This window comes from Furipterus horrens, unplaced genomic scaffold, assembly GCF_987537825.1.
Source record: "Furipterus horrens unplaced genomic scaffold, mFurHor1.1.pri manual_scaffold_17, whole genome shotgun sequence".
In the NCBI taxonomy this organism is placed as follows: domain Eukaryota; kingdom Metazoa; phylum Chordata; class Mammalia; order Chiroptera; family Furipteridae; genus Furipterus; species Furipterus horrens.
This window is the reverse complement of record NW_028327187.1, coordinates 2,183,200-2,204,423: the sequence shown is the minus strand read 5'-3', so window position 1 is coordinate 2,204,423 and position 21,224 is coordinate 2,183,200. Positions and strand designations below refer to the sequence as shown.

General features: G+C 37.0%; 1 pseudogene; it reads left to right on the top strand.

Moving 5' to 3' along the window:
* Positions 1-6,868: 6,868 nt before the first annotated feature.
* LOC149990348 (non-selective voltage-gated ion channel VDAC3 pseudogene) lies at positions 6,869-7,773 on the top strand (annotated as a pseudogene).
* The last annotated feature ends 13,451 nt before the right edge of the window (positions 7,774-21,224 follow it).

Here is a 21,224-nt window from a genome sequence, read left to right as displayed (position 1 = left end):
GCCTCTGAATTCTAATTTTTACCATTTTTACTGATTTGTTTATGAGAACATTTAAGCTCTATTCTCCTAGCAAATTTCAATTATACAATAGAGTATTATCAACTATAGTCACCATGTTACACATCCTCAGAACTTATTCATCTTATGATTGAAAGTTTCTTCCCTTTTACCAACATCTCCCTGTTTCCCTCAGCCCTCACCCTGCTGATCGCCTCATTTCTTATCTCTTTCTATGCGTTCAACTTTCATTCTTTCTCTGCACACGTAACACCCTGGATTATTTGTCTTTCTCAGTCCGACTTATATCACTTATCAAGGTGACCTCCAGGTTTATTTATGTTGTCACAAAAGGCAGGATTATTTTTTAAGGCTGAATAAAATTTTCTTGTGTATACATATATGTCACATGTTATTCTTCTATTTACTAGTTGATGAACACCTGGGGTGTTTCTGTACCTTGGCTATTGTGGATAATGCTGCAATGAACATGAAAGTACTGATATTTCTTTAAGATAATGATTTTATTTTCTTTGGATATGTATTCAGATATGGGATTGCTGGATCATATGGTAGTTCAGTTTTTAATATTTTGAGGAACCTCTATATTGTACTTCATAGTGCATCTACCAGTTTACATTCCCATCAAAAGTATGCAAAGGGTTTTTTTTTTTCTTCTTTCATTCCACATCCTTAACAGCATTTGGTTTTTGTTTTTTTTTTTAAGGTTTTATTTATTTATTTATTTTTAGAGAGAAGGGAATGGAGGGATAAAGAGAAGGAGAGAAACATCACTGTGTGGTTGCCTCTCACACATCCCCAAATGGGGACCTGCCCTGCAACCCAGGCATGTGCCCTGAATGGGAATTGAATTGGTGACCCTTTGGTTTGTGGGCTGGCGCTCAATTCGCTGAGCCACACCAGGCAGGACATATTTGGTATTTCTTATATTTTTGATAATAGCCATCTTAATAAGTATGAGGTGATATGTCATTGTGGTTTTGATTTTCATTTCCCTAATGGTTAGTGATGTTGAGCACTTTGTCATGTACATATTGGCCATTTGTATATCTTCTTTAAAAACAATCTATTTATCCATAGCCCCTTTTCCAATTAGGTTATTTGTATTTGTATTTTTTTGTTTTTTGTTTTGCTTTTCAGTTGTATAAGATACTTGTATATCTTGGATATTAACACCTTATCACATATGTGTTTTGAAAATATTTTCTCCCATTTCTTAGGTTGCATTTTCATTTTGTTGATAATTTCCTTTGTTGTGCAGAAGATTTTTAGTTCAACACACTCCTATCTAATTATTTTGCTTTTGTTGCATTTGCTTTTGGTGTTGAATTTTTTAAAAAATTGCCAAGACTAATGTCAAGGACCTTATACCCTATGTTTTCTTCTAAGAGTTTCATGGTTTCAGGTCTTACATTCTAGTCATTATTACATTATCAGCCGATTTTTGTGTATAGTGAAATATAGGGGTCCAGATTTGTTCTTTAGCATATAGATATCCAGCTTTTCCAGTACTATTTACTGAAGAGACTATTTTTTCCCCATTGTTCATTCTTGGTTCATTTCTTAATTAATTGATCATATATGAATGGGGGTATTTCTTGGCTCTCTATTCTTATCCATTGATCTATGTAGTTGTTTTTATGCTGGAACAATACTGCTTTATTATAGCTTTCTATTATAGTTTGAAATCAGGAAGTGTGATGCCTCCAACTTTGTTCTTTCAAGATGTCTTTAACTATGAGGAATCCACAAATGTATATAGGACTACAAAAGACTCTGAGTAACCACAGGGATTTTGAGAAAGAAGAACAAACTTGGAGGAATCATGCTACCAGATATTAAGCTATATTACAGGGCCATAGTAATCAAAAGAGCATGGTACTGGCATAAAAACAGACATATAGATCAATGGAACAGAGTAAGGAGGCCAGAAATCAACTCACACCTTCATACTAAATTAATATTTGAAGAAAGTGACAAAAACATACAATGTGATAAAGATATTCCCTTCAATAAATGGTGTTGGGAATAATGGACAGATATATGCAAAAATAAATAAATAAATAAATAAACTAGACTACCTTCTTACAAAATACATAAGAATAAACTCAAAATAGATGAAATACTTAAATGTTAAACTTAAAACAAAAAAAAAAAAGAAATCTTAGGAGAAAACAGGCAGCAAAGTCTTAGACATTTCTCATAGTGATATTTATTTCTGAGATTTCTCCTCAAGAAGAGAAACAAAATAAAAAATAAACAGATGGGCCAAATCAAACTATGTTGCACAAAAAGAGAAATCATCAACAAAATAAAAAGACAACTCACTGAATGGGAGAACATATTTGCCAATACATCTGACAAGGTGTTAATATACAAAATTTATAAAGAACTTTTAAAACTCAATACCCAAATCACAAACAATCCAATTTAAAAAATGAGCAAAGGACCTGAACAAACACTTCTCCAAGGAGGACATACAGAGGGCCCTAAGACATATGAAAGGATGCTCAACATCACTAGCCATCAGAGAGATGCAAAGTAAAAATCACAACAAGATATCACCTTACACATGTCAGAATGGCTATTTCCAATAAATGAACAGACAGCTAGTGTTTGTGAAAATTTAGAGAAAAGGGAACCCTTGTACACTGTTGGTGGGAATGCAGACTGGTGCACGCACTGTGCAAAGTTATGGAGTTACCTCAAAAAGTTAAAAATGACACTGCTTTATGACCCAGCAATTCCATTTTTAGGAACTTATCTGAAGAAACTGAAGCACTATTTTGAAAGAATATATGCATCTTATGTTCAATGCAGTGTTATTTAAAATTGCCAAAGTTTGGGTGAAGCCAAGTGTCCATTAGTATATGAGGGGATAAAAACACTGAGGTACATTTACACCATGGAATATTATTTAGCCATTAAAAGGAAGGAAATCTTACTATTTGGGACAGCATGGGTGGTCCTGAAAAACATTATGCTGAGTGAAAGAAGACAGTCATGAAAAGACAAATGAACTAATAAGCAAAGTAGAGACAGATTCACAGATAACAGGCTGACAGATGTTAGTGAGGGGAGCTGGGTGGGAGAGGTGGAGGGGTTTAAAAAATGGAAAAAAGAGAATAAAAATCTTATGGACACAACTGTGGTAATTGCCAAGGGGAGAGGGGTTGGGGGAAGGTGGAAGAGAGTATATGGGGGATAAATGGTGATGGATGGAGACTTAAGTTGGGGTCATGAACACACAATACAGTGTACAGATGATGTGTTGTAGATTGTCCACCTGAAACCTGTAGAATTTTGTTAACAAGTGTCAGCCCAATAAATTTAATAAAAGGGAATAAAGAAATATCATCTGTACTCAGTATATGTGAATTTCACTCTATATAAATTATACACCATTTAAAGTGCACCAGATATTATACTCTCAGAAAAATATGAACCCTACAAAGTGTAGGAATGGTTGAAATCCAGATTCATTGTTATATCTTATCTCTATGTAAATTTTCCCATGTCTATTAGAAAACATTATCTATTTTCCACACCTTGTATTTTGTTGATCAGCAGAAAATAGATTCTTTCAACATTATACATTACTGCTGTTTCTAAGACTACTCAACTTCCTTCAACTTGAATGCCTTCTTCTATGCTTCTGCCTTCAGATTTATTCATGCATTTCTATTCAAACAAATGCCTTTTAAAAATGCACCTGATTTGTATTCATTTGATTTCCTTTAGTCACAGTAAACTTTTCCACTGCCCTGTTCCAGTCATCTATCCTACCAAGTGTCTTATCTCACCAAAGTAGTATGATAAAAAAGTTAGGTTGACCTGGCTAACGGTACATTATAATGTCGCTTCACTACCATTTACAGTTGCTCTTTATGAACAATCATTTTAAGAAACAATTGAGTTTTACATGTAAAAGGTCACAATAGCCCTGAAAATTTTGGAGTTTTTACATTTATAAATGTAAGATGACAGACTTTTTAAAATCGGGTATGAAAAACCTTATGGTAAGATGTAATAAATCATCATTACTAGTGTTTATTCCTTCCTTTTGTACACTTGAAAATATCTTGAGCGAATGAGACTTTCAGTCCTGATGGTGGCACAGGTAAACGCAGTACTAATATCCTCCCACAACCACATCAAAATTACAACTAAAGTACAGAACAACCATCATTTTGAATGACCTGAAATCAAGCTGAATGGAAGTCCTACAACCAGGAATAAAAGAAGCCCCATTGGAACTAAAAGGAGGGGCAGAGATACAGAATGGCCTGGTTCCATACCCATGAGTGGAGGATAAAAATCGGGAAATGTATCTCAGCTGCGGAGGATCCCCTGAGCTGTGAGGGCTAACAGCCCCACACCAGGCCCCCCAGCCCAGGGTTCTAGTGTTGATAGAGAAGTCCCCATAACTTCTGGCTGTAAAAACCAGCAGGGATTGAGGCTGAGGGAACAGAGTCTTCTGGAATCCTGGCAGTTCCTCTGAAAGGGTCCGCACATGAACTAATTAGGACTCACTTCCTTTGAGCTTCAGGGCTGGGGCATCAGATTGAGAGGTGCCAGAGACATAGGGAAAGTAAGTGAATTATCCAGCACCAGGGCAAGACTGTGGAGGAAGCTTTCTTCCAGACAGAAGTGTTGGCAGTGGCCACTGTTCCTTTGAGGAGCCCTCCACCAATGAAACCAGCAGGCAAGCACCATATCTAAGACTCCATCAACCTGTCTCACACTATTCACCCCAGCCTGGTAATTCTGTGAGGCTTCACCCCACCCACCTTTTGGGCCAACACAAGCTGTTTTCAGTGGCTTTTCCATACAAAAGGCTTGTCTTGGCTCATGCTTCAGATTTTCCTAAGATACTTCATACAAGCAGCATCTGGCCTCATTATGCCCCATACCTTTTGCTAAGTGGCCCCAGGCATGGCATTATCAGAAGATAGCCATGGTTTACAGCTTGACCTCTCCTGGACACCTCCAAGCCCAGTACAAGTAGAAGCCATCTTCAAATCACTTTGTAGCTCATGCCAGGTGGCCCCAAATAGAATACATGCAGTGGCTGACCTTGACCTGCACCTCCAAGGATGATCTAGAGCCAGTGCATCCAGTAGACAGCTTCATACCACATCAAAGCACCTCTACAAGTAACACACTCAAGGGGCAGACTCAGCACCGGAGTCCTGCTGAAGTAAGTCCTGCTCCCCAGGGTGGGCCCCTGCACAGCTGATTCTCCACTCTGTCAGAGATCAGTGTGGTTAGAGGTTGCTTTTCAGAGGTCACAATCAGCCCTTGCGGCTGGTCAGTCTGGGTAAATCCTTCCTATTGAGATTCCAACAGCAATAAAGGCTCAACTACAAGAGGAGGGTATACACAGCTCATACGAAGGGTGCACCTCAAGTGTCCAGCTTCAGTGACCGGGGAGGCTGTACCACTGGACCCTACAGGACACCTATTACATAGGCCATGCTACCAAGACAAGGAGTCAAAGCAGCCCTAACTAATACATAGAAATGAATACACAGAGGCTGCCAAATTGTGGAGACAAAGAACATGTCCCAAATGAAAGAACATAAAAAAAACTTCAGAAAGAAGAACTTAAAGAAATGAAGACAAGCAGTCTTCTAGATGCAAAGTTCAAACACTGGTTATAAGGATGCTCAATGAACTTATTGAGAACCTCAACAACATAAAACGTATCCAGTCAGAAATGAAGGATGCACTAACTGAAATGAAGAATTATTTACAGGGAATCACAGTAGAGTAGATAAAGTATAAGATCAAAACAGAGATTAGAAGATAAGGATGCAAAAACACCCAATCAGAACAGCAAAAACAAGAAAGAATCCAAAAAATGAGGTTAGTTTAAGGAGCCTCTGGGACAACTTCAAACATATCAACATTCACATCATGGATGTGTTGGAAGGAGAAGAGAGGGAGCAAGAAATTGAAAATCTATTCAAAAAATAAGGACAGAATACTTCCCTAACTTGGTAAAAGATGTAGACATACAAGTCCAGGAAGTGCAGAGAGTATCAAAAAAGATGAACTCAGAGACCAACACCAAGACACATCATAATTAAAATGCAAAAAGTTAAAGACAAAGAGAGAAACTTATAAGCAGCAAGAGAAAAGCAGTTATTTACCTACAAAGGAGTTCCCACAAGACTGTCAGATGATTTCTCAACAGAAACTTTGCAGGCCAGCAGGGATTGACAAAAAATACTCAAAGTGATGAAAAGCAGGGACCTACAACCAAGATTACTCTACTCAGCAAAGCTATCATTTAGAATTGAAGGACAGGTAAAGAACTTCCCAGACAAGAAAAAACTAAATAAGTTAATCACCAGCAAACCAGTATTATATGAAATGTTAAAGGATCTTCTTTAAGAAGAATTAAAAAATCAAAACTATGAACAATAAAAGAGCAATACATATATATCTATCAAGAATTGAATATAAAAAGAACAAACACAAAATAAATGAACAAGCAGACTCATAGATACAGGGAACATTTTGATGGTTGCTAGAAGGGAGGGGGTTGGGGGATGGGTGAGAAAGGTGAAGGGATCAAAAAGTACAGACTGGTTGTTACAGAATAGTCATGCGGATAGAAATACAGCATAAGGAATATACTCAATAACATTCTAAAACCATGTATGGTGTCAGTTGGGTACAAGACTTGGGATGATCACTTAGTAAGTTATGTAATGTCTAATCACTGGATGTACACCTGAAACTAATACAATGTTGCATATCAACTGTAATTAAAATTTTAAAATAAGGTGGAAGAAGACCTTCAGTGTTGCCCTAGTGGAGTACCTGCTCTCTGGGTGGAGCTATGTGTAATGCACCAACTTACTGTGACCTAGGAAAGGTTGCCAAGGATGTCTTCAACAAAGGGTATGGGTTTGGCATGGTCAAAATAGACCTGAGGACCAAGTTATGTAGTGGAGTGGAATTTTCTACTTCTGGTCATGCTTATACTGATACAGGGAAAGCTTCAGGCAACCTAGAGACCAAATATAAGGTTTGTAACTATGGACTTACCTTCACCCAAAAATAGAACACAGACAATACTCTTGGAACAGAAATCTCTTGGGAGAATAAGTTGACCGAAGGGTTGAAACTTACTCTTGATACCATATTTGTACTGAACACAGGAAAGAAGAGTGGGAAATTGAAGGCCTCCTACAAACAGGATTGTTTCAGTCTTGGCAGTAATGTTGATATAGATTTTTCTGGCCCAACCATCTATGGCTGGGCCGTATTAGCCTTTGAAGGTTGGCTTGCTGGCTATCAGATGAGTTTTGACACAGCCAAATCCAAACTGTCACAGAATAATTTTGTCCTAGGTTACAAGGCTGCCGATTTCCAGCTGCACACTCATGTGAATGATGGCACTGAATTTGGAGGGTCTATCTACCAGAAGGTTAATGAGAAGCTTGAAACGTCAATAAACCTTACTTGGACAGCTGGCAGTAACAACACCCATTTTGGCATCACTGCTAAATACAAGTTGGATTGTAGAACTTCTCTCTCTGCTAAAGTAAATAATGCCAGCCTGATTGGACTGGGTTATACTCAGACTCTTCGACCAGGAGTCAAACTGACCCTATCAGCTTTAATTGATGGAAAGAACTTCAAGGCAGGAGGTCACAAGGTTGGGTTGGGATTTGAACTAGAAGCTTAATGAGGTTTTGAATAAAGCATCAGATTTCTCCCTGGAGATGAAGAGAAATGAAAAAAAAAATTTTTAATAATAAAATAAATAAATAAATATTGAAAAAAACTCCACGGAATATTGCAATGGCACAACTACAGTAGGGGTCATTTTTCTTAGGCAATTCTATCATAATCATCATTCATTTGAGATATTCATTTGTCTAAAAGCAATTAATGCTTAATTGCTGCATAAGCTGAGTAATTTAGAAATGCAAATTAGTTCAGAAAGCAAACAAGTACGTGTTCATTAATTTTTTTGTTATCACCATCTGTTTAATTGAACAACTGAGTCTTACTGAATGACAGCTTGCTAACAGGATAAATGATTTTCTTAGTGGGAAAATGTCTACTATACTTGAGGTCATCCTCATCTGATAAAATTTGAGTTTGTACATAAACCTGTTATCTAACATAATTCTTGTGTTTTCTAATTCAAAATAAAGTTTTTGCTAATATATGTACTCTTATTTAGTGGAAAACATAATTTTGTAAGTTCTTTTACATAGAATACTGTATATTCAACAAAACATGGCAATTAAAATGAACTGTTGCCATCTTCATATTTTCAGTTACTTTATTCTTATTTGGTTTGTTTACATAACAATCTTTTCTTTATATATATTTAAGTTATAACTGAAAAAGTGAATATTAAAATTTTTGCTTATGATCCCATGGCTACTGAGGGGCAGTTTGGGGAATAGTTCTCTGGGCCTCTTATGCATTTCAGTATGTTACAGCTATTTATCTGCAGATACTGAATAAAGACAGACAAAACTTGGAGTTTGGGGGAGTGTTCTGTGTTTTTCTATTTAATTAATAATTGTAAAAGCAAGAGTTTGGGGGGAAGAACTCCCACATATATGTTTATTCTGAGTTTTATAAGATTCAGGATGCAAGCTCATGTTAAATATTTATATAAGTAAAATAGTCTGAACTCTTGGTCTACAGTTAATCTGCTTTAAATTATTATAATATTCATGTTATTATGCATTCAGAACTCCAGGATACCTGTTTACAAGAATATAAATCTTTTGTTGTAATACTTTATTTTATAATATTAATGTTTTATGCAGAGCAGAGCTACATTAAAATTTTTTATTAGTTTTGAGGTTCTCATTCCAGCAGAATAATTTTTACTTAAATAGATAGGAGACTGAAGAATTGAGGCAGCACATATGAAGACATTATACAGAATATTACACCTATTCTACTGGGAAAGACAAATTATAGTTTGTTTCTTCTCTAGGGATCCTTTATGTGACCATAGTTGCTGACTCTTCACTAAATGGCAATATTGCATTGCATTTATATTTAAAATAATCATTTCTACATGATCCTAATTCCGCATTTTTATGAAAAGAAGGCTCACAGAATATGTTAAATGAAATATGTTTTATATGCCTGTGTTGTTAAATTTTTTAAAATGTCATCTTAATCTATTATTGAAAATTTCTGTTTTGGGCTGCTGGAAGAGCCAATATACCTCCAAATTTTATGTCTTTTTTTTTTTTTTTATACCCAACATTAATGTTCCTTGTACGATATCTTATATGCTTTTTTTAATGAAAGCCAAATGTACACCTTATTAGTGGCATAACATTATGCTATTCAAGAAAAAAATCTTTTCTTTTTAGAAACTGATTTAAATGAACTTCTCTGAGTTTCTTACCAGTTTTCTCATTTCCTTTGACCCTCTCGTAGTGTATAAAGCGGATAACTCTTCTTTAGTAAGACTGTCTCTTCCCTTGGCTTCCATGGCAGTCCAAGCTCTTGACTACCTTTTCCTTTCTGCTCCTATTCAATTGTTTTGCTTGTTGTTTCTCTATTTTATAGCTTTAATGTTCCAAATGGTCCTCAGCTGACTGTATCTATTTTCATGACATTAAATAGCATCTAGTTGTAATTCCCAAAATAGAATCTTTAACTCATGCTGTTTCTATAATTTCAGACCTATTACTGCCTCATTGTCATATTCAGTTCGATATCCTCCTGGAATTCCAGGCTCAAAGCTCGACTCTTGACTCCTATTCCCACTCCTTCCTAGTTATAGTAACAAACATTTCCATTCATCCATTTTCTCACCTTTTCACCTGGTTTTCCTTTATATACTTAAATACAATCTATCATTAGGTAATTTCTATTTTACTGCAAAAACATATCCTAAATATGTCCATTTCTTCCTATCTCCAGTACTAACACCCTAGTCCAAGCAATCAACTTTCCCACCCAAAATTCTCCAATAGGTTCCTGACATTTCTTTCTTCTTACTAGTCTAGACTCACAGTAACCATTTCCACAAAGTTAGAGTGATCTTTTAAGAAATATAAGTGTGAATAAGTCATTCCCTGCTTACACATTTGCAATGATTTTCCAATCCTCAATAAAACACTCACACTCTAATATGATCTGGCCTTTCCAATCTTATTCTCTATTTTTTTCCTCATTATGTTCCAGTAACACTGTTCTTGGGATTCCTTTACCCCCAAGACTTTGGAGCACACTAAATCCTTTGCTTCTAAGAGGCTCAAGATAACTCTGCCTTGCTCAATTCTTACTCTTTTTTAATATAATATTTTATTTTATTTTTAATAGAATTTTTATTTTGTTTTTCAATTACAGTTGTCCCATTTTCCCCCCATTGTCCCCCCACCCAGCCCACCCCTTTTCCCACAATCATATTCCCCCATGTTGTCAATTCTTACTTTTTTAAAAAATATGTTTTATTGATTATACTGTTACCGTTGTCCCAATTTCCCTTCCCTCTGCTCCCCTCTACCCGGTGGCCCCCCTCCCTCCAGTTGTCCCCCCTTTTAGTCCATGCCCATTGGTTGTGCATATAGTTCTTCTCAACATCTTCCTATCTACTCCATTCCCTCCTATGCTTCTTAATTCCTGTACCATCTTCCTCCCTTACCCCCTTACCCCTCCCTGCTGACCTCCCTCCAATATGTTCCCCATACCTATAGTTCTTTTCCCACTCTTGTTGCCTATTTAGTTTGCCTTTTTTTCAATTCCTTAGCTTCTGTTGTTGGTTCTTGTGATACAGTTTTCATTTTAATGTTCATAGTCTTAATTCTCCTTTTTCTAAAACAGTCCCTTTAACATCTCATATAACAGTGGTTGGATCTAATGAACTCCTTCAGTTTTACTTTGTCCTGGAAGCACCTTCTCTGCCCTTCTATTCTGAATGACAATTTCACTGGATAGAGTACTCATGGCTATAGGTTTTGGATTTTCATTACTTTGAATATTTCTTGCCAGTCCCTTCTTGCCTGCAGAGTCTCCCTTGAGAAGTCAGCTGATAGTCTAATTAGGACCCCTTTGTACATGATTCTTTTCTTCTCTCTTGCTGCTTTTAAGATTCTCTCTTTATCTTTAATTTTTCACAATTTGATTATAATGTGTCTTGGAGTGGTTCTCCCTGGGTCCAGTTTTTCTGGAACTCTCTGTGCTTCCTGGACCTGTAAGTCTATTTCCTTCCCCAAGTTAGGAAAGTTCTGCTTTATTATATTTTCATTTAATTTTTCAATTTCTAGTTCTTCTTCTTCGCCCTCTGGCAATCCTATAATCCATATGTTCAATCTCTTATAGCTGTCCCAGAGGTTTCTGAGCCTCTTCTCACTTTCCTTGCTTTCTGTTTCCTCTTTCTGCACTGGTTAACTATGTTCTGGTTTGTTGATTTGATCTCTGAATTTTATTTCCTCACCACTTGTCTCGTATATGTTTTTCTTTTTTCAGTATGAGTAGCTTTCAATCCTTTCTCATCTTGTTCCAAATCTTTTGTTAATTCTGTAAGCCACCTAATAACTATAGCTCTGAATTGAGCCTCTGATAGGTTTCTTATCTGTTCATCTGCCAGATTCTTCATCTGTTGCCTGATGAGCTGTGTCACCAGGATTTCTATAGTTGTCTGCCTCATTTTGACAGATTTGTGTTTTGCTTTGCTTCTGGGGCAGGCCATAGGGGGCTGAGCCTGTGTACTTGTCACAACCCAGCGACCGGCGGCAATCTGCAACCTATTTTGCAGTGCTGTGGCACTTTGTGTGGGGGCTGGGGTCCAAGATGGATTACTGCCATTATTCTCTGCTGGGAGACTGGGATCCGTGCTCACGCCCTCTGGGCCTCACTGTCTGAGGCAATGCGGGGGCTGTATTTCCCAGCATTGGGGTCACAAGCTGTGGGGGCTCGACTGCAGCCAGGATTGCTCTCCCTGCCGCTGTCCCTGGCACTACCACAAACAGCACCGCCCACTTTCCCTGTTCCTACCTGTCCGAGGAGCACCGCTGGTTTATAACTTCAAACGTTGGGCTTCCGTGTAGTTTTATTTTCTGGAATTTCTAGTTATTTTTTGTTCTGAGGTAGTTGTATTCCTTTCTAGTTGTAGAGGGAGACCGAGCGTGTCAGTCTAAGCCTCCATCTTGGCCGGAAGTCAATTCTTACTCTTTAGGTTTCAGCTTAAGCCTCACTTTCTTAAAGAGGATTCCCATTATATTCCTGTCTGAATAAAGTCTACCTGCTATTGACTTTAATAGAAATTTGTTCATTAGTTTCATAACAATATTCCCACACTACTTAAATATTTTGAGCAATTACTTATTTAATGTCTATATATGCCACTAGACTATATATTCCAAGGAAACAGGCATTGTTTGCTTTATCACTATTTGTCACTTAACACCTAACACCTAGCATAGTGCCTGATGCTTGGTATGAGTTCAATAAAAATTATTTAAATCAAATAACACTTGATAAGGTACTTTTCTAATCTTTTTATATGTCATGGAATTTTTTGAAGGTTGAATAATATATGTTATGCAAAATGCTTAACAAAGCACACAATAAATATATATTATCATTTTGTTTAAATCAAGGCTAATATAATCATATATACATATAATAACTTGGCATAATATTTTCCTTTTAAAGTATTTTACTTTGTTCAGACTCTATCCAGTGTTAGCGTTCTCCCATTTCTTTTGTTTTTATTTTGTAAATTTTACACTTAAAGGTAGAAGACAGAAGCTAAAGTTCTAAATGATGAGTTAGCCAATTTCAATTTGCAAACAATAATCTTTTATACTACTATGAGTACTTAACTATTTCCCCTTCCTTTTAGAAGATTTGGTGCTATCTGTAGGAAAATGTGATATATAATATCATTCTGTTTTCTTGAGTAATGAAACCTTTTAAATGTTTATTTATTTTAAATATTTTAAATGTTTTATGATGTCAAGAACAAAAACAAACAAGTGAACAGAGCTCCTAAGCTTCCATTAAATGTAATGTTTCCACCTGGCAAGTAAATAACTTCTGGATAGACATAATTATTGCAGATCTGTGGAAGGAGTACTAACATTCAGGTGGACCTTGATGAACCAGGGTCTAATTTCCTCAAACAATTTACATTATAATTCTAGTAGGACCCATTGAATTAGAAGTGCATCACTGTCTCTGGGACAATCGGCACTTTCATTATTTAAAAAGTATCACTGAATCATCAAAAGCCATTCAATTAACATCTTTATGAGCTTATTAAAATGGTGAGAATCCTTTACATAAAAGAAATTTCATAAAATTAGTGTACTGTAAAATCAAGTTCTCAATTGTCTAGAACAAGCAAATAGTTCACTTAAGAAAATATTATGTATAAATGCATGAAAAAACTTTGGACATAAAAATGTCCCTGAAATCAAGGGTGTCTTTCAGTCACATTAAGTGGACACATTTGTGAACAGCAGTTACTATCAAAATGATAGGGAAAGGGTCAGGAAAACGTTAAGTTAGGAACACACTTTGGGGATCTTTATTGAAACACTGAAACACAGAAAACATAAATGATGTGCTCATACACACATCGGTCATCCTCCTCCTGCTTCTCAGGTCAATGAACTTTCCATTGACTACCTTGTCTTCTTGTCCCCATGAGTTTATGAACAGGGTCATTGCATTCAGCTGTTTAGGTTGTTCGTTAAACGGGCTAAGGGAGCAAATAGGAGCCAATATCCAGTCTGCATACAACTAGCAAAGTCATTTGTCTATGGGCTCTCTCTATCTGTAAGGCCTAGGAAAAGCCTTGTTTGCAAGTTCTAAGAAAATTCCCTTTATTCTCCCTGGACACACAAGAAGCAGTGAGCCTATGTTGCCTTTATTTTCCAATGAATAAAGCAATAGTCCTTACTGTGTATCTACCCTTTGTAGAGCAGAAGGATAAAGGTCCATTTTCTCCTCAAATGAGAATTATGAAAGCTGAGGATTATACTCAGGCTCCTGTGTGTTGTGTAGGCAATATGTAACACAGGCTAAAGAGTAGATGCGTCTTCTCTGCTCTTGTGAGTAGGTATTACTGTCCAGTGTGGAAATAATCGAGACATCAATAAGCATATAAAAATAAAAGCATGATCGATCTAGAATGGTGTCAGTATAAAAACTGTCAATTTCCATGTAGTTTCTGTCTCAAATAAGTTGTTAGAGACTACTTTTTCACTTCTCTGAGATTTAAAAATAAATTAGCTTTTCACTTGAATGTTTCTAGAAATATAAAACACAATCACATAATGACATGGGTAAATTTTATAGTTCATTAGAGCCAAATAATGGTACTAATGCATATTGTGTGAATTGCAGAAGTCATCGTAGTTTTCAGGGAGATAAGGTGAGACCACATAGAATTCATTACACCTTCACTATCATCATCATCATCTTCTTCTTCTTCTTCATGATCATTGTCATCATCATATTCTTGTCCATGGGGACAAGAAGACAAGGTAGTCAATGGGAAGTTCTCTGACCTGAGAAGCAGGAGGAGGATGACTGGTGTGTATATGAGCACATCATTTATGTCCATTTTTATACGTGCAACTGCTTATTTGGTGTCTCCACTTGGCTATCTGATATAGCTCAAATTAAGAGACCCGAATAAACAGAATTCTTGATTCCCTACCCCCTGCCTATTATTTTCTTGATCTCTGACATTCCATCTGCTTGCTCAGGTCCTAATTCTTCACATCATATTTTAGCCATTCTTTTCTTTCACCATCCACATTTAATTCATTATCAAGTCTTATAGGCATGATCTTCAAAATATACCTTCAACTCTCCCCTACACACTCCAATCTGCTATCATTCATTGCCTGCACCATCCTTACAATAACTTGCTAATTGGTCTCTTTCTTGTTACTGTTGACTGCCTTTAAACCATTGTCACAGCGCAGGAGAGTAATTTTATTAAGGCAAATCAGATCGCATTAACAATGGTAAAACTTCAGTCACATTGTAATAGTATGCTCACTGTTCCTGCCAATGCACATGGTACTTCCTCTGTGTGGACTGCACTTTGTCTCTCTTGGTCTCTCTCTTTTTTTGCCTTTTTCTTTCTACTTAACTTTTTTTAAGTATACTTTATTGATTATGTTGTTACAGTAGTCCCAATGTCTTTCCCCTTTGCTCTCCTCGGCCCAGTACCTCCCTTCCCTCCAGCAATCCAACCCCCCTTAGTTCATGTCCATGGGTCGTGCATATACTTTCTTTGGCTTCACCCTTTTCTATATTATTCTTAACTTCCCCTTGTCTATTTTGTACCAACCGATTATGCTTCTTAGTCCCTGCACCATTTCCCCATTTCTCCCCCTCCCCCTCCCAGCTGATAACCCTCCTGATGATCCCCATACCTATGATTCTGTTCCTATTCTGGTTTGCTTAGTTGGATTTTGTTTTTATTTTTTAGACTCAGTTGGTAATAGTTGTGTTTGCTGTCATTTTAATGTTCATAATTTTGATCTTTTTCTTAAGTAAGTCCCTTTGACATTTCATATAATAATAGCTTAGTGATGATGAACTCCTTTAACTTTACCTACTCTGGGAAGCACTTCATCTGCCCTTCCATTGTAAATGAGAGCTTTGCTGGATAGAGTATTCTTGGTTGTAGGTCCTTGCTTTTCATCACGTTGAATACTTCTTGCCAGTCCCTTCTTGCCTGCAGTTTCTTTTGAGAAAACAGTTGATAGTCTTTTAGGAACTCCTTTGTAGGTAACTCTCTGCTTTCAAAATTCCCTCTTTATCTTGAACTTTTGGCATTTTAATGATGATGTCTCTTGGTGTGGTCCTCCCTGGGTCTAGCTTGTTTGGGACTCTCTGTGCTTCCTGGACTTGTATGTCTATTTACTTTGCCAAATTTTATGAATTTTTCTTCATTATTTTCTCACATAAGCTTTCCATTTCTTGCTCTTCCTCTTCTCCTTCTGGCACCCCTATGGTTCAAATGTTGGCCTGTTTAAAGTTGTCCCAGAGCTTCATAAGCCTCTCCTCATTTTTTTCAATTCTTGTTTCCTCATTCTTCACTGGTTGACTGTTTTTTTCTTCCTTATGTTCCAAATCATTGATTTGAACCCTTGTTCCCTTCCCTTCACCATTGGTTTTGTGTGCATTTTCCTTTGTTTCATTGAGCACAGCCTTCACTTCTTCCCTTATGTGTCTACCATACTCAAGCATAGCTGTCAAGCCTGTGAGCATCTTTATCACCAGTGTTTTGAACTCTGCATTTGTTAGGTTGGCTATATCCTCATCACTTACTTCTCCTTCTGGGACCTTGATTCATTCCCTCTTTGGGACCATACCTCTCTGTCTCCTCATCTTGACAGGCTCCTTTGTTTGTTTGCCTCTGTGTCTTAGACAGAGCTGTCACTTCTGTTATGTTGTAAGGGGCGGAGCCTTAGGTATTTGTTAGTACAGGGTGGCCTGTTTCACCATGTTGTGGCAGTGTATGTGGGGGAGAGGTCTTAGAGGAAACAATGCCGCTTACTCAGCACTTGCGCTTTTTCCAGGCACTTCTCCCACATCTGCACCAGACTGGCGCCTCTCTAGCTGTTGCCTTGGTTGTGGTTCCCAGAGTGGGATGGGGTCCCTTTAAACAGGTGGACTCCTCTGAGAGTCTGGCAGTTTCTGCCTCCACCCCAACCCCCACTGGTTTGCAGTCAGCAGCAATGAGGCTGGATTTTCCCTGTTCTGGGACCGTGAGCTGTGCAATCTGGTGAGGAGCTGGGAATGCTCCCCAGGTGTCCCTCCCTACTTTTAAAACATGTAGCTGTGCTTTCCACCAGCCTGCCGCTGCCGCTGCCGCTGCCACCATCACACCGTGTCCTCTCCGCCCCAGCTCCACCCCTCCTACCTGTCTGGATGAGTATTTCTTCTTTATATCTTTGTTTGTTGGACTTCCATGCAGCTCGGTTTTCTGAAACTTCTGGTTGTCTCTAGTTTTGAGGTAGTTGTATTCCTTCTTAGTTGTGGAGGGAGACCCAACGTGTCTGTCTATGCCTCCATCTTGGCTGGAAGTCTCTATTTGTCTTTATATCACAGTTTAAGTGTCACATCCTCAAGAAGACTCTCTTTGCAAGCCCTATTCCAAATTGGCTTAACCCTGTTGTTTTCCCTTTTAAGACCCTGTTATTGTCTTTTATATCACTTTCTTTTATACAATTTGTGCTACACATTTGCTTGTGAGATTATTTGTTTAATGTGTATTTCCCATACTGCATTGTAAGTTTTAGTGGTACTGAACTTAAAAATAGGCCGCTTGCCTCCTAAAAAAGCAACAGTGTTCTTCAATTACATTTCAGAGTAAATTGAGACTTTCTAGTTTGCCTTTCAAACCTTTTTAAAGATGAACTTTACCCATCTGGCAAGTGTTTACTTCCAAGGGAGAGAAGGAAGAGAAGATGAAAACCAACATGTGCTGAGAGTCTTTCAAATGCTTTTATCCACATGATGTCATTTAATTCTCAGCACAATCTTTCTGTGAGGTGCATTATTGTGCCTACTTTTACAGATGAGAAAACTGTGTCTGAGATGTTAAATGACTTGCATGAAGTCATTTATATCTGGGACTTAAACCGAGATACAATTCATACCCATGGCCTCTTTCTTGCATTTCAGGTGAACTATCTGCCTCACTTCATCATACACACATGACTCGGATCTGCCCTCTTGCCATACCATGTATGCAAATCCTTCCACCTGAAACATCTGCTTTAAAAACGTATCTTTCACCTGGTTATAGAAATTATAACAAATACTAGTGGTGAGTGTATGAACAATGACTAAAACTTGTAGCTGTTGTATCTGTATGTATTTCCTGAATATCCTCCCTGTTTGTGTTCCTGAGCCCAACAAACCATGGAGAACAAGAGCCAGTTTTCTGTCAGATTCTATCTTTATGAGAGAGCTTCTGAATCAATACTATATTGATTCTAAGTGCTCTTCCTCATCATATACTGTCAACATTACAAGTCCACCTTTCCATGTTATACACAGCTGAGGTGGTCTTAATATGCAAACTGCCAGTCATTTGATCTCACTTTTTTCCAAAGAATACCCTGGTTGTATGGTAACATTGCAAGTAGAGCTATGGTTGAGGATACTTAAGTGTTAGAACTTTTCAGGATATTTTCCTCATTATAAAGCAAGCAAAAAGTATATCAGGTACCTGAATTTGAAATCCTTGATCATTACAGAAAATGTTATTTTATCTCAACACATAATATATTGGATGTGAGAATAATATGACTGCAGAGAAATCAGTGAAAATCAGATCAATACGGTCTGTCTATCTAATTAGAGAATTTCTTTTTCCTAATCTTTAGGACACTTAAGTTAACTTCCTTGGAATTAGGAAGAATGTTCATCAATCAAAGTATGCTCCCATTAACACTGAATAATAACAAATTCAGAAGAGTCATTTGGAGGAGAAAAGAATGTCGGGAACATGGCAGCTCAGGATAAGGTCAAAACATCCCATATTGATGTTATAATTTCTTTTAGAAGAACTCTCAGTTACTTGTCTGAATTAATAGCACACTGACTATCGCATTGTTTGTCCTGCTTTTTCAATTACATTGTAGTGCCCCATTCCTCAGCATGTTACTGACAAAGTCAGAAGGCAGGGGTACTCAGTGTCCTTCATACCTCATTCCCGTCTCATATCCTCTCAAGCTCTCAGTGCCTTTAATAATGTTGTCATGTATATATCCACTCTTTTGGGTGTAATGCCTACTTTAGAGTGCATTATTCCTACTCGTTCTCAAAACTAACCCATTTCCTCAGGCTCTTCTCTCAGTTACCTAATTGAATAAACAATTACTGTTAAAGTGTTGATGAGTTAGTGAGTTACCCCTTCCATGAATAACTTTGCATTTTGACCTGGGTCTCTAGTACTCTTAACTCTACAAGTTAGTGATTTGGTGCTCTAGGCCTATGAGGAGAGCCCTCAGATCTCAACCCAATATAACTATTTAAACGATTAGCCCTGGCTGGTGTGGGTCAATGGGTTGAGTGCTGGCCTGTGAACCAAAGGCTCACCACTTTGATTCCCAGTCAGGGCACATGCCTGGGTTGCAGGCTAGGTCCCCAGTTGGAGGTGTGCAAGAGGCAACCACACATTGATGTTTCTCTTCTCTTCCCTCCATTCCTCTCTCTCTAAAAATAAACAAATAGAATATATTTTTAAAAAAAGACTAACCTTGCCTGTGGAGTTATTGAATTTATAGGCTCAGGAATCTCTTGCTTTGAATGAAAAGAAAAAAAATTAAGTAGTGAAAGTTACTACTTTGGAGCTTTCACTGTTACTTAAAACATACCATTATAAAATTTGCATATAATTTCATTGATTTAGAAATTATTGCTTCACATTTATAACCTAGTATGATTATATCCCTTCATGTGCATCTTTAGTTTTTTTTTCTAAATCTTGCATAGATGGATAAGGTTCTACAGTATGCCAACAATCATCTTTTCTTAAAGTTTTAAAATAACTTCAGTAATAAATATTAGGCGCCTTACATCAATGTGTGTAAATAGAAACTAAACATTCTCCTTGTGACATAAAAGATGAAAATCCTGTGTGTTGCATCTTCCAGAAATGGAAGTCAAGATAGGAAACTGAGACTCACAGTATGCAACACACTTTAGTTCATGCTCAAAATTTTATTCCATTTATTCTTTCTTACTTCTTAAATTTATCAATTGTAAATAAATTTTAAAGAAAAATAAACCGACCAATTCCAAAATTCCTCTCCCCCAATGATGTTATGATTATGTAGGAAAATGTCCTTGTTCTTTGCAGATACATTCTGAAGAATTTAAGGACAAAGCATTTCCATGTGTGAAACCTGCTTTCCAATGAGTTAGCCAAAATGAAATAGAACAGGGGGTTGGGGGGGGCGGGGATATGTAACATGTTAAACATTGCTGAATATAAATGGATATATAGGTATTAATTGTATATACCTCTAATTTTTTCTATAAATTGAAACTTTTCAAATTAAAATTTGAGGAAGGAAAGGAAAATACTCAAGATATATCTTAACCAAATGCAGTAGATGGGCCTTGTTTAAATCTCAAATCAAACAAATGAATTACAGAGAAATCAGATTTGAGACAATTGGACATTTGAACATTGATAAGATATTGGAAGATACTAAAGAATTATTAATTTTCTTAAGTATAATAATGATATTGTGTTTATGTTTAAAAAGGGAATCTTTACCTTTTTGTAATATACTTTCAAATATTTACAGATGAAACACGATGTCTTGGATTTGCTTCAAAATAATCTAGCGTGGAGATGAGGGGTGTATTGATGTTGACAATGTGTTGGTAAATTTTGAACATAGGTGACAGCTACCTGGGGGTTTATTATATTATTTTCGTAGATGTTATAAATGTCCATAATAAAAAGTTAGAAAAGATTCCTTTCCCTTGAACCCAAAATAATTTGAATGACCTACATAACCTCACCATTTGAGACCCCTTCTTTAGTTGCCAGCAGCACTGAAGTCAAGTAATAGGCACAATTTCCAAAATGTATTTTGCACCCTACTGAAAACAGTGCACTAGTAGTGATGCTTTTCCAAGGTATGGTGTTTTATAAATTGAATTTGCTGCTGTTAAACGAGACTAGTAGTGTTTATTTTCACTCATCTGAAGAATATTTAAAAAACCAATTTTTGAAGAATGAAAAAAGAAGGTGAGGGCAGGGGCATCCAATTTCTTTCACCAGTTAACCAGAAGATCAGAAATCCATAGTGTGAAGGCACATGACTTTTCTATTGAAAACTGTAGTGAGCCATTGCTTGTTATCTTGTAAGGAATACAGAGATTTGAGCAGAAATGCAGTATCGGTCAAAAATGAAATTGATCAACTTTATCAGCATGAAGTTTCAAATTATATTTATTGATCAATTTGGATCAAGTCAATGAGAATACTGGAGTGTATCTGCATGAACTATTCTCTCAAGTGCAGTAACCTGTAGTCAGTGATGCTGCATCTCAATTTAGATCTAGCGTTAACATCCCTGATACTGGATTGGTCTAAGCTTTGATTTTAGCAGTTTCATGAATAAAGATGTTCTTTCATGAGGCCAGGAGGAGCAAAATATTGCTCAGCATTTGGCTATGGCCTTGGAAATATCAACATATATACA